General features: G+C 36.1%; 1 long non-coding RNA gene across 1 annotated transcript; it reads left to right on the top strand.

Moving 5' to 3' along the window:
• The first annotated feature begins 779 nt into the window (after positions 1-779).
• LOC127658601 (uncharacterized) lies at positions 780-1,735 on the top strand. The gene is made up of 4 exons (XR_007972412.1): positions 780-1,112; positions 1,215-1,254; positions 1,353-1,385; positions 1,492-1,735. It is a non-coding gene; the product is annotated as an uncharacterized LOC127658601 (long non-coding RNA).
• The last annotated feature ends 8,478 nt before the right edge of the window (positions 1,736-10,213 follow it).

The raw sequence follows: 10,213 nt of genomic DNA, 5'->3' as shown, positions 1-10,213 counted from the left end.
TTTTCTGTTGTCATGACCAGGGCCAGACTCGGGGAAAAATTCAGGCCGGGAGTCTCACACGTATCCAGGCCATCCCATAAAACCATAACAAATTTGGAAACCACAGGTGTGTCTAACTCATTTTAATTTTATGGCCTTTTTTGAAAAAAAAAAAAAAAATTTCAACTTAATGCAGCCAGAATTATTTGTATTATTTTAGTGTACCTATAGCACATGCACAGTACATGTTCACCTGGAGCTATTAAACAATCAACCCAGTCAACTTTATACAACTTTGATGATAAATACTGTGGGAAAAGAAAAGTGAGTGCACCCTCACTGCTCTTCTCTCTTGTAATAAACTATCCAAATCCGAACATTATGCCATTCACCATGCCTTTTGTTTACAGTTGGCTATGCACATAAATCAACCAGAGGTAACCAAATACTATGTATTGTACTTAAGTAGCCTACAGTTTTTTTTTATTATTATTCTACTTTATTGAGTATAAATATTTCTTTGGACTTTTACTTTCACGTAACTAAATTTTTATGAGAAAATTGATATTTTTACTCCAATTAATTAATCCAGACCCTTTCGTTACTTTTGCGACTGAACGCAACAAAAAGCTGTACGTGCAAAAATGCATGCAGATCAGCGAGAGTGACTCTTTTTGATTCGTTAAAAGAATCAAAAGAGACAAATCTTTTAAATTTGATTCATTTGAACTGAAAAAAGCGGTCTGAATGATTCATTTTGCGAATTACGAATCTGAATCAAAATCACAAGCGAAGCGCGCGCCAGATTATGTGTCTCCTCTGGGGAACAAACTGCTCTAGTGAGTTATTTTATTGTACTTTTTTGACTAACTAATTAGATAAGTTTAGGCTTAAACATTATGAAAGAACCGCGGTAAAGTTAGTTTGACGTTCGACATTCGTTGTAGCCTACATTCGGTTTCTTAAGGGACTATCTGAAAACTCCACTCACTACGCCATAACATAGGAGATGTCCACTCATACATTCAATTGACGTGTAAATTATGCATGAAAAAAACAAAAAAGACGTAAAATAAATGTTCACATTCAGAATGTTCTAACAACTTCCCAGAGGATAGACAGACATACTACAGGTGAGATTATTACAGTATGATCAATTATATAAGTACAGTTATCAATTATTTTAGAAAAGTATTCACTAAAATTCACTAAAATTATATTTTCTCATTCTAAAGTCTGTAGTAACTTTCTAGAGGATAGATGAACTAACTACAGGTGATATTATTACAATATGAGTACAGTTATCAATTATTTTAGAAAAAGAAATCACTAAAATTCACCAAAATTATATTTTCTCACTTTAAATGTTGTAGGAAATTTTCAGAGGATATACAGACTTACAACAGGTAAATTTATTACAGTATGATCAATTATATGAGAACAGAAATACATTATTTTTAGAGATAATTCTATAAATTTCTGTTAATACTGTATCTGCTTCCTGTAATATAGGCTTTACTGGAGAGATGGCATAATAAAGTCTGATCGCTGACGGCAAGAGAGATCTCCACTATCACTTAGAGCACGGTGCTCATAAAATCGCTGTTGTGGAGAGGATGCTTTAACATCTGTCTTCAGTAAATTTATATATCAAATCTAGTATAGCTGTCCTTTCTGATAATTTCCTTTACATATTTTTAGTCATCTGCTCTGATGTACAGTTGCGTCCTGTGCCTCAATGATAGTCAGACTCAGGTTTTCCCTCAAAGTCCACCACCAGCTTTTTTATGTTTGTGATATTCAGCTGCATTTGTTTTCTACAATACAAGACAAAGTCATCCATCAGCTTTTGTAATCGGAGTCTTTCTCCATTTTTAATGCAACATCCAGTTGCAGTTTAACTGTGTTTGTATGAGTATTTCTCCAGCTGGATGTTTTTTCAGATACTGACGAGACAGGGCGTTGAGCAGGAAAACAGGGCGGAGCTGATGGTGGGTTTGGGGCAGCTCCAGGAAGGGAGCGGGGTCCGGCGGTTTGGGGGGTGACCACAGGGTAAGGACAGCAGGCCTGGGAGGTGGCCACAGGACAGGGTCAGGAGGCCTGGGAGGCGGCCACTTGGCCGAGGGGACAGAGTTCTGGGCTGCGGCCGCTGGACAGGGTTCCGGAGGGAGCGGCTTAGAGGGCGGAGCCGTGGAAGTCCGTGTCACTTGCTTTGACAAGGGAACAATCTTAGTTCATATAATTTTTTTTACATTTAAACAAGATATGATGTGTATGAATAATTACCGGCGCTCATGAAAATGTCCAACGATATTTATTTTGATATTTGCTCATGAATATGTCCATTAATATTTATTTTGATATTTTATGAAGACGTGTATGGTCTTTACTTAAGCAAAACTAGATTTCTGGTGGTTGCTATAGTGTTATATTTGCTTTGTTGCACATTTATGCTACAGTATGTGTTTACTAGGGTTTTCTGGATGGTTTCTAGGGCATGCTATGCAGTTGTCAAGGTGATCTCTGCTGTGTTCTTGGCGCATTGCTACAGTATGTGGTTGTCAGGTTGCTACTATGCTGTTGCTAAGTTGTTTTCTATGGTTTATGCACATTGCTCTGCAGTTTATAGGGTGTTCTAGGTGGTTGTCAGGTTTTTGTTATGCTGTTGTAAAGTTGTTTTAACTGTGTTACAGCACATTGCTAAGATGTGTATAACTTTCATTTTCTTTCTGCAGAACACAAACAAAAAAGATTTTCAGAAGAATATTGCTGTTATGTAGGTCAATTCAATATAAGTGAATGGTGACCAGAAATTTGAAGCTCAAAAAAGCACATAAATGCAGCATAAGATGAACCCATAAGACTCCAGTGGTTTCAACCAATGTCTTCTGAACAGATCCAATTGTTCTTTTGGTGAGAAAAGACAAAAATATAACTCCTTTTTTGACTATAAATCTTGACATAAGCAGTCTCCTTGGTGATCAGGATTTCAAGTTTGATTAAACTGCCCAGAACTGAAATATTCTTCTAAAAATCTTTGAATGTGTTCTGCAGGTGAAAGAAAGTCAAAAACATTTGGGATGGCATGAGGGTGAGTAAATGATTAGCACCACCATTCAAATAAGTTGCCATGGGTTTAATGAACTGTTCCGTAATTTATGCAATTTATATGTACTTTTAATACTTGAGTAAATTTAATATCAGTTACTTTAATACTTTTACTTAAGTAATTTTCTTGTGAGCTACTTTAATTTTTACTTGAGTCAGTTTCCATGAAGGTAACTTTACTTTTACTCAAGTATGACAAATGGATACTTTATACAACACTGAAATCAACATATAGGCAACGTTCACACTGCCGCTCAATCTGGCCCAAATCCAACACAGGTCTGTGTTTGGATGACAGTGTGAACAGCAAAAATCTGATTAGTTTTGCAATCATAAACTCTATTTGTTTACTTGTTATGAACATGCCAGGGTAGAGGGTTTTTCACATGTGGTTCAGTTTAGGAGCATTGCCTATTCAGTTTAGTGTCTGATATGAGCACATTTAAAATCACCACAAAAATATACACTGATGTGAATGTAGTCATATAGTCAGTGTGCAGTGTAATCTATAGTTACAGTACATAGTTATAGTAAATTTATAAAGTTAAATATATGCAAGGAAGACAATACAATTCATTAGGAAAATGTTATTATGACGCCATTGCTGTGTTACGTGTCGAATGTTGTCAACGGGAGAGAATCTTGAATATATTAAACCAAAACACACACATGTTTAAGTTATTTGAATTATGCGGACACTAGAAATGTCCTCATAAACCACATTTATAGCATAATACCCTTGTAATTACCAGTTTGTAACCTAAAAAGAAATGTCCTTGTAAACCGCTTAAACCTGCACACGCGCGCACGCACACACACACGCACAGAGAGCACACGGCTGAAACTATCTATTTAATAATTGCAAATGGACTGGTAGTTCTTGTTGAATTAATAGTAGAATTTAGTTATAGTGCAAGAGAGGCCTAAAAGAGGTTAAGTAAACATGATGCTTGTATGCAACAATTTTGATTCAAATGAATGTCATTTATGGGATGGGGAGAGGTGTCTGTGAGATTAACAAAAAGATAAGCACATCTATAAATGAGGAGGAAGACCCCTTGAGCAATATCATTAGGAGCTGATTTGATTTATCAACATCACACCAAATGTGTTCCCCTTGTCCGTGTGATGGATGGTGTCTAATCACAAACGGACACCCTGCTGTAAGTAGCCATCATTAAAGTTTTTTGCAATTGGAAACACACTGTGACTGAAATAATTCACCAATTCATCAATTTCTCTTGCTAATGTGTCAGAAACATATACCCGTTATGCAAAGTGGTTAACACTTTTTTCCTGCTTCCACACAATTTGCAGTTCTCGTGCATTCTTTTTGCAAAACTCTTCACACTCGCAGTCCAGCACAACTGTTATTGTAAATACACCTTCTTCAAATCTAAAACCAAGGGAGTCAAACAAAGAAAACTCAATGAGATAATTCAGCAAACACATCTCACCTGTGCAAACGCAATCAGCCAAAATTTAGCTGTCTCAAATATGTAAGTCAAACAATTGCTCATTTAAAAATAAAAACCATGGATAACAAAGAGCATGAGGAGGTGGAAGAAGACAAATACTCAGAAATATATCAAATGAGATACAGTAAGAGAAATCACAACTGTGAATGATAGTGTCATCAACCATGAGCAGCTGGACAGAGAGGGCTGCCACATCTTAATTGTTATAGCTAGAATGATTAGGACATTTCGAACTGAGAACATGTAAGTTGTTGGTTACAGATATTTCTTACAGTATTGTTTATTTGCACAATACTTCGCTTTCTTATGTCTGGGAAACCCAACTTTTCAACCTCTATGGAATTGAGAGAACACCATCAAATAATGGAAAAAGAAACGTCGGTTCACCCCAAATCAAGAAGCTCAAATAGTCAGTATGGTGGTGGCCAATACTGTAATGATATCACAATTGTTTGGCAACTTTTTAGAATACGTGGCCAAGTTTTTGTTTCAAAAGGAGACACTACATTGAGACTTGAGTATGCAGTAAATACAGTAAATTGAGAAATAAAATGTCTGTTTCTGAAGTGTTGACTGCTGGGTAATGTTTTTCAGCAAATAGTGAGTTTTTCCTTGTGTGTGTAATATTTTGGAAATGTGGTATTTTATAATGTGCTTTATGTATGTAGTTTGAGGAAATGAGTCAATGATTCTGTGAAATGTATCAAATTGAGAACAAATAAACTGTTACTCTGGCAGTTTTTACAAACTACTGCTCTTTTCTCCTCCTGCCGCAGATCAGATCCTCCCATCCACAGCAATTTAGTCTTCTGTTAGCTAACTTTGCCTCAGGAGGTTCAGAGGAATATGTGGCAGATGAGAGAATGTACTCTGGTGTGCAAAACTAAAAACTCATCTAGATTCTACTGAACTGAGTACACGTATAGAGGGATTGCTGGAGGATTTGGAAAGAAAAACAGAGTTTCAAAGAATTTTCTATTGACTCTTTATTTAGACTTTAGTGATAACAAGAGTTGGGGAGTAACGAAATACAAGTAACTGGAATATGTATTCCACTGCAGTTACAATTTAAATCATTGTTATTTAGAATACATTATTTTATTGTCATTTGTTTAATTTAATATTTAGTCCATTCAGATGGAAAACATTTATACATATAAATGACACGATCCAAATTGAATTTGAACAGCGGTGAAACACTTGCTCATGATGTGTTACATTCATACACACAGACAGAGAAGTACGTTTGAAGTAAGTTTGGAGCAGAAGAAATAGAAATAAACCTTGTGTAAATGGTCAGCTTTACGCTAAGCTAAAATGCTATTTCTATCCATTTTATATGCACATCTTACCAGCCACAATCAAATTGTTTTATCAAGAAAATTCATGTTAGATCATAATATTTTTTTTTCTAGTAAGAACTTTGATATTAGTGTTTGTGTTCTGGATAATAATCTTTGTATTGTTTTCCTGTAAAAATATAAAAATAAATCCTTAAAACAAGATTTACCTTGTTTTAGATATTTAGGTTTTTCAGAGAATGTGTTTTTAACATGTGTATTTTCTCTTACTGCACTGGCAGTTTTTATAGTCAAAACAAGTGTAAAAATCTACCAGTGCTGAAAAAATAATCCAAAATATTTTGTTACTAACCTTGAGTAATCTAACAAAATATGTTTCAAATGACATTTTACAGCATGTATTCTGTAATCTGTAGTGGAATACATTTCAAAAGTAACTCTCCCAAGTTCCAACCCTGGCGATGACATCCTTTCTGACTCCCAACTGTCCAAGACCATATTTAAAGCCAGATTCAGGAACAGCGTGTTAATATATTGTAGGCCTACTCTGTAACTATAAGCAATTTTAGCTTTTTAATTAAGTTACATTATTGTAGTATAACTCATGTCAAATAATTTTAGGTCATCTTGCAGAAGATTGGCGAGGCCCAAGTGGGCAGGCCCCTTGGTTGAGGAACACCGATTTAGACCCTTAACCCAGTCTGTGTCTGAACACTCTCCATTTATTATAGATTTGTTAATTTATATAGCATTTTTTTAAAAGCTTTTTTAAAGCGACACAGTTTAATCAAAGAAGAAGTCTTGTACTGAGCAGCCCATACTGTGTCACGAACCCTGCTCCCTTGCTCCGCCCCCTCGAGCTCCCACGCTCGCTCCGCCCCCTCGAGCTCGCATGCTCTTTTTGCTCGCTCAAGCCCTCACGCCCACTTTGCTCCTACTCGCTCACATGCTCGTAGGCAATCTCCCTTCCTCGAGTTTCTCACGCGTTTCCAATCCCCCAGAACATTATGACCACCTGCACTCGCGTCATCTGCACTCCTGCACATTAGTTTCACCTGCACTCGTCTCTTCACCTGTCATGGTTTACACCTGCACTCGCCCCTATATATATCACTACCCTTTCGTCTCACGGTTGTTGGTTATTGTATTTAGTTTCCCGTGTCTTTGCCCCCCGCTAGTCTCGTCTAGTTTTGACCTCCTCTCGTTCACCTCTTAGCTTGCCAGCTCCCCTTGTTCCCCTGTCTTTTGCTCCCACTAGTCTCGTCATTTTCCTCTTGATTCCCCGGCTTTCGAGCTCCCCTTGTTCCCCTGTCTTTTGCTCCCTCTAGTCCCGTCTCGCTGATTCTGATTACCCCGGCTTTGACCCCCTACGCTCTCGTTGACCACTCTCTCCTGGATTTGCCCCTTTACCCTATCTTGATTCCACGGCTTCGATTTAACGCTCACCCTGACCATTCGTCACTGGATTTGCCCTGTTTTTGTACTGTTGCCTGCTTTGTTGGAATAAAGCAGTTTTCTCCGACATTGTGACTGTCTCGTCTTGTGTTTGTGTGTGCGGGTTACATACTGTATAGATTGTCACACCTTTTGCATTGCATTACCGTTTTTCTGATTCATCACATGGATGGTAGACTGTTGCAACAGTCCTCCCTGTGAGAAATCCAACAGGGAGAGGTGAAATAACCAGGAAGTGACATCATTATTTTTTACATTTTCTTTTTGGTGGGAAAACAACAGTGCAAATATCTGTAAGTATTAGCAATGTATTTTTGAATTCTATGATATTTTGCTATATTCATTGTTGTGTTTTTTTTATTCTGTCCAAAAAACATTCTGTCCTTTTTGAATTACAGAAATCTACTGCAGGCTTTTTAATAATTTCAACATGAAATTAAAATTGGCAACCTCATCTAAGCCAACTCTCAATCCCTCAGTGTGCAATGGCTAACTTTAGGTCTTTATTTCCATCCTGTTATGTTCTTTTAGACATCCTGTTGATTTTCTTGCCTTTGTGTAAAAAGTTTAAATGTCTGAGCCTGTCCAGAGCATGCTTTCTGAGAGTCTGGTATACCCTTTATAGAAATACTTCCTTAAATTACATTAAATCTAAATGAAGTTAAGATTAAGCTACAGAGTTCAAAATGTACTGTTTAACAGAAAAGTCCAAGGAAAATCTTTTTGCTATATTAAAATCGAAATCAGTGAACTGAGTTGCATGTTTCCACAATGTCCACTAGGGGGTAGGCAGTCTCTTGCATTAACAAGTAGCTCATCTTGAACCAGCATTAATGTACAGTCTTTACAAAGGTATACATTTACAGATCAATCGTTTTATCTTATTCGTTTTATCTTTCAAACATATAGAGCAATATAATCGAGCACCTATAAATTAAGTCTAATTATTGCTTTTAAATAGAACTCTTTAATGGCCAGTCAATTATTTGGCTCTGAATATGTTTTCTTTTATATAACACTTGTGTTTTAAATCCTTGTTTAGGGTCTTTGTGGACTTGTTATTTTATTAGCTTTCTACACATTACCACCCTGTCCAACAGGGCCTTAAATCAGGAGCAATCAATCATTTCTGACCCAGGGACCACCCCTATTTAAATATATCAATTTTTTTACATTTTCTTGAGAAATTTCTTTATGTTTTATGTATCATTCCATGCCACATGCAGTAATTTCATGGACCCCTGGTTGAAAACCCTGGCCTTAAATAAATGCTTTCTTTGATGGCTTGGCTTCAAGTGCTCGGCTGACTTATATATAAACTTATTTAGTCACACACTAATATTTATTGCATCCATCATCACATTCTGAGTTGAAACAGACCAACAGAAAATGGATAAATGACATGAATGTTTGCTACCAGTGGCAGGTCTAACTTAATAAGTCCATACATTTGTTCACAATACCCATGGGATGATACTAAATCAAAGCAGTGCCCTTTTTAAACTAACCACTGAAAAGGTCAGAGGCTTATTTCTGTAAAGTAATGCATCGTAGTACACACACATTAATTTATTTCTCAAAGGCCTCAAAGATAGGCCATTCACAATCCATTTGATTCTGTAATTTGATGTTGTTCCGGGAAACATGATATTCAACAAGGCTTTGTGACTGAAAGTTTGTCAAAGGGCGGAGCAAGTTATTACATTTTGATGAAAGATTACGAAGAAAAACTTTTTCTTAGAAACAACCCCCACAAATGCATGGTTCATAATAAGTAAAAATAATGGTATTAAGAAATATATAGGGTCAATTATAATTTCTTGTTGAATTTAAAATAATAATATTTTCATTGATGTGTATTTGTGCTTTGCAACTTTTTATTTTATTTTCATTTGGAAACTCAGAGTACTATTTAATGTCCAGGTGTCAAATGCTATTAGCTCTCCATCATTTGCCATTTCTTTAAGAGTCAAATAAATCACAAAGTGCACAAACTCAAAATCAAATAAATAAACTCAACTTAATTTAATTTTTGCACATTAGCATAAAGCTATAAACTGAATGAAATGGTTTGGCAATTCATCGGGTGGGGGTAATAAATACTACAGAAAATCACTCATGCTGCCTTTATGGCACAGTAAATTATCCAAAGCCTTCTGCAATGTCCTCCTGGCTCAGCGCAGTACGCAATAACCCACAAAACCCTCTGCAATATTTATCAGCACACATACTGTCGATGTGGCCAAGTAAAGAGCAGAGAAGCAGAATACAACGGAACAATGACATTCATTGCATAATTTAGGCTAAATGATCATTTAAATGTTTGTTAATCAAATTTGTGTTGTAGCAGGAGACTTGAATTACCGCGAGACTATGAATTAACATAAATTAAGAAACTAATTTAAGCTATTCATCAAGCACTTATAGAAATCGCTTTTGTTCAGCATTCAAATTGGTTTTGTTTTACTATGATGTGGCATAGTCATTTTCCATCAATTCAATCCATGATTTTTTCTCTTCCCATTCAGTCAATCATATCGTGTACAATGAGTCACCTGTTGAAGCCAGTGTAGTCACTGGACATATAATAATACTAATTTAATCCACAAATAATGACACAATCCCACAAACTATCAATCATGAATGACTAAACATTCCTCAGGAGGTTTTTACCACACTCTTTACAAAATGATACATTTGTTGTCCTATCTTAATTTTTAACATAAAGAAAATGAAAAATGAAAATGTATTTAGATCTCTTAACACTTAAAACAAATAAATTGTTAAGAACACTGCCTAACCACCAAAATACATTATGTATCAATATAGAAAGATCACCTACTTGCTGGACGTTGTCAGGGGAGGACAATCAGGAAAGCCCAAATGTCCTCT

The sequence above is a fragment of the Xyrauchen texanus genome, chromosome 18, assembly GCF_025860055.1.
Source record: "Xyrauchen texanus isolate HMW12.3.18 chromosome 18, RBS_HiC_50CHRs, whole genome shotgun sequence".
NCBI classification, from domain to species: domain Eukaryota; kingdom Metazoa; phylum Chordata; class Actinopteri; order Cypriniformes; family Catostomidae; genus Xyrauchen; species Xyrauchen texanus.
This window is presented reverse-complemented; position numbering and strand designations above follow the sequence as displayed.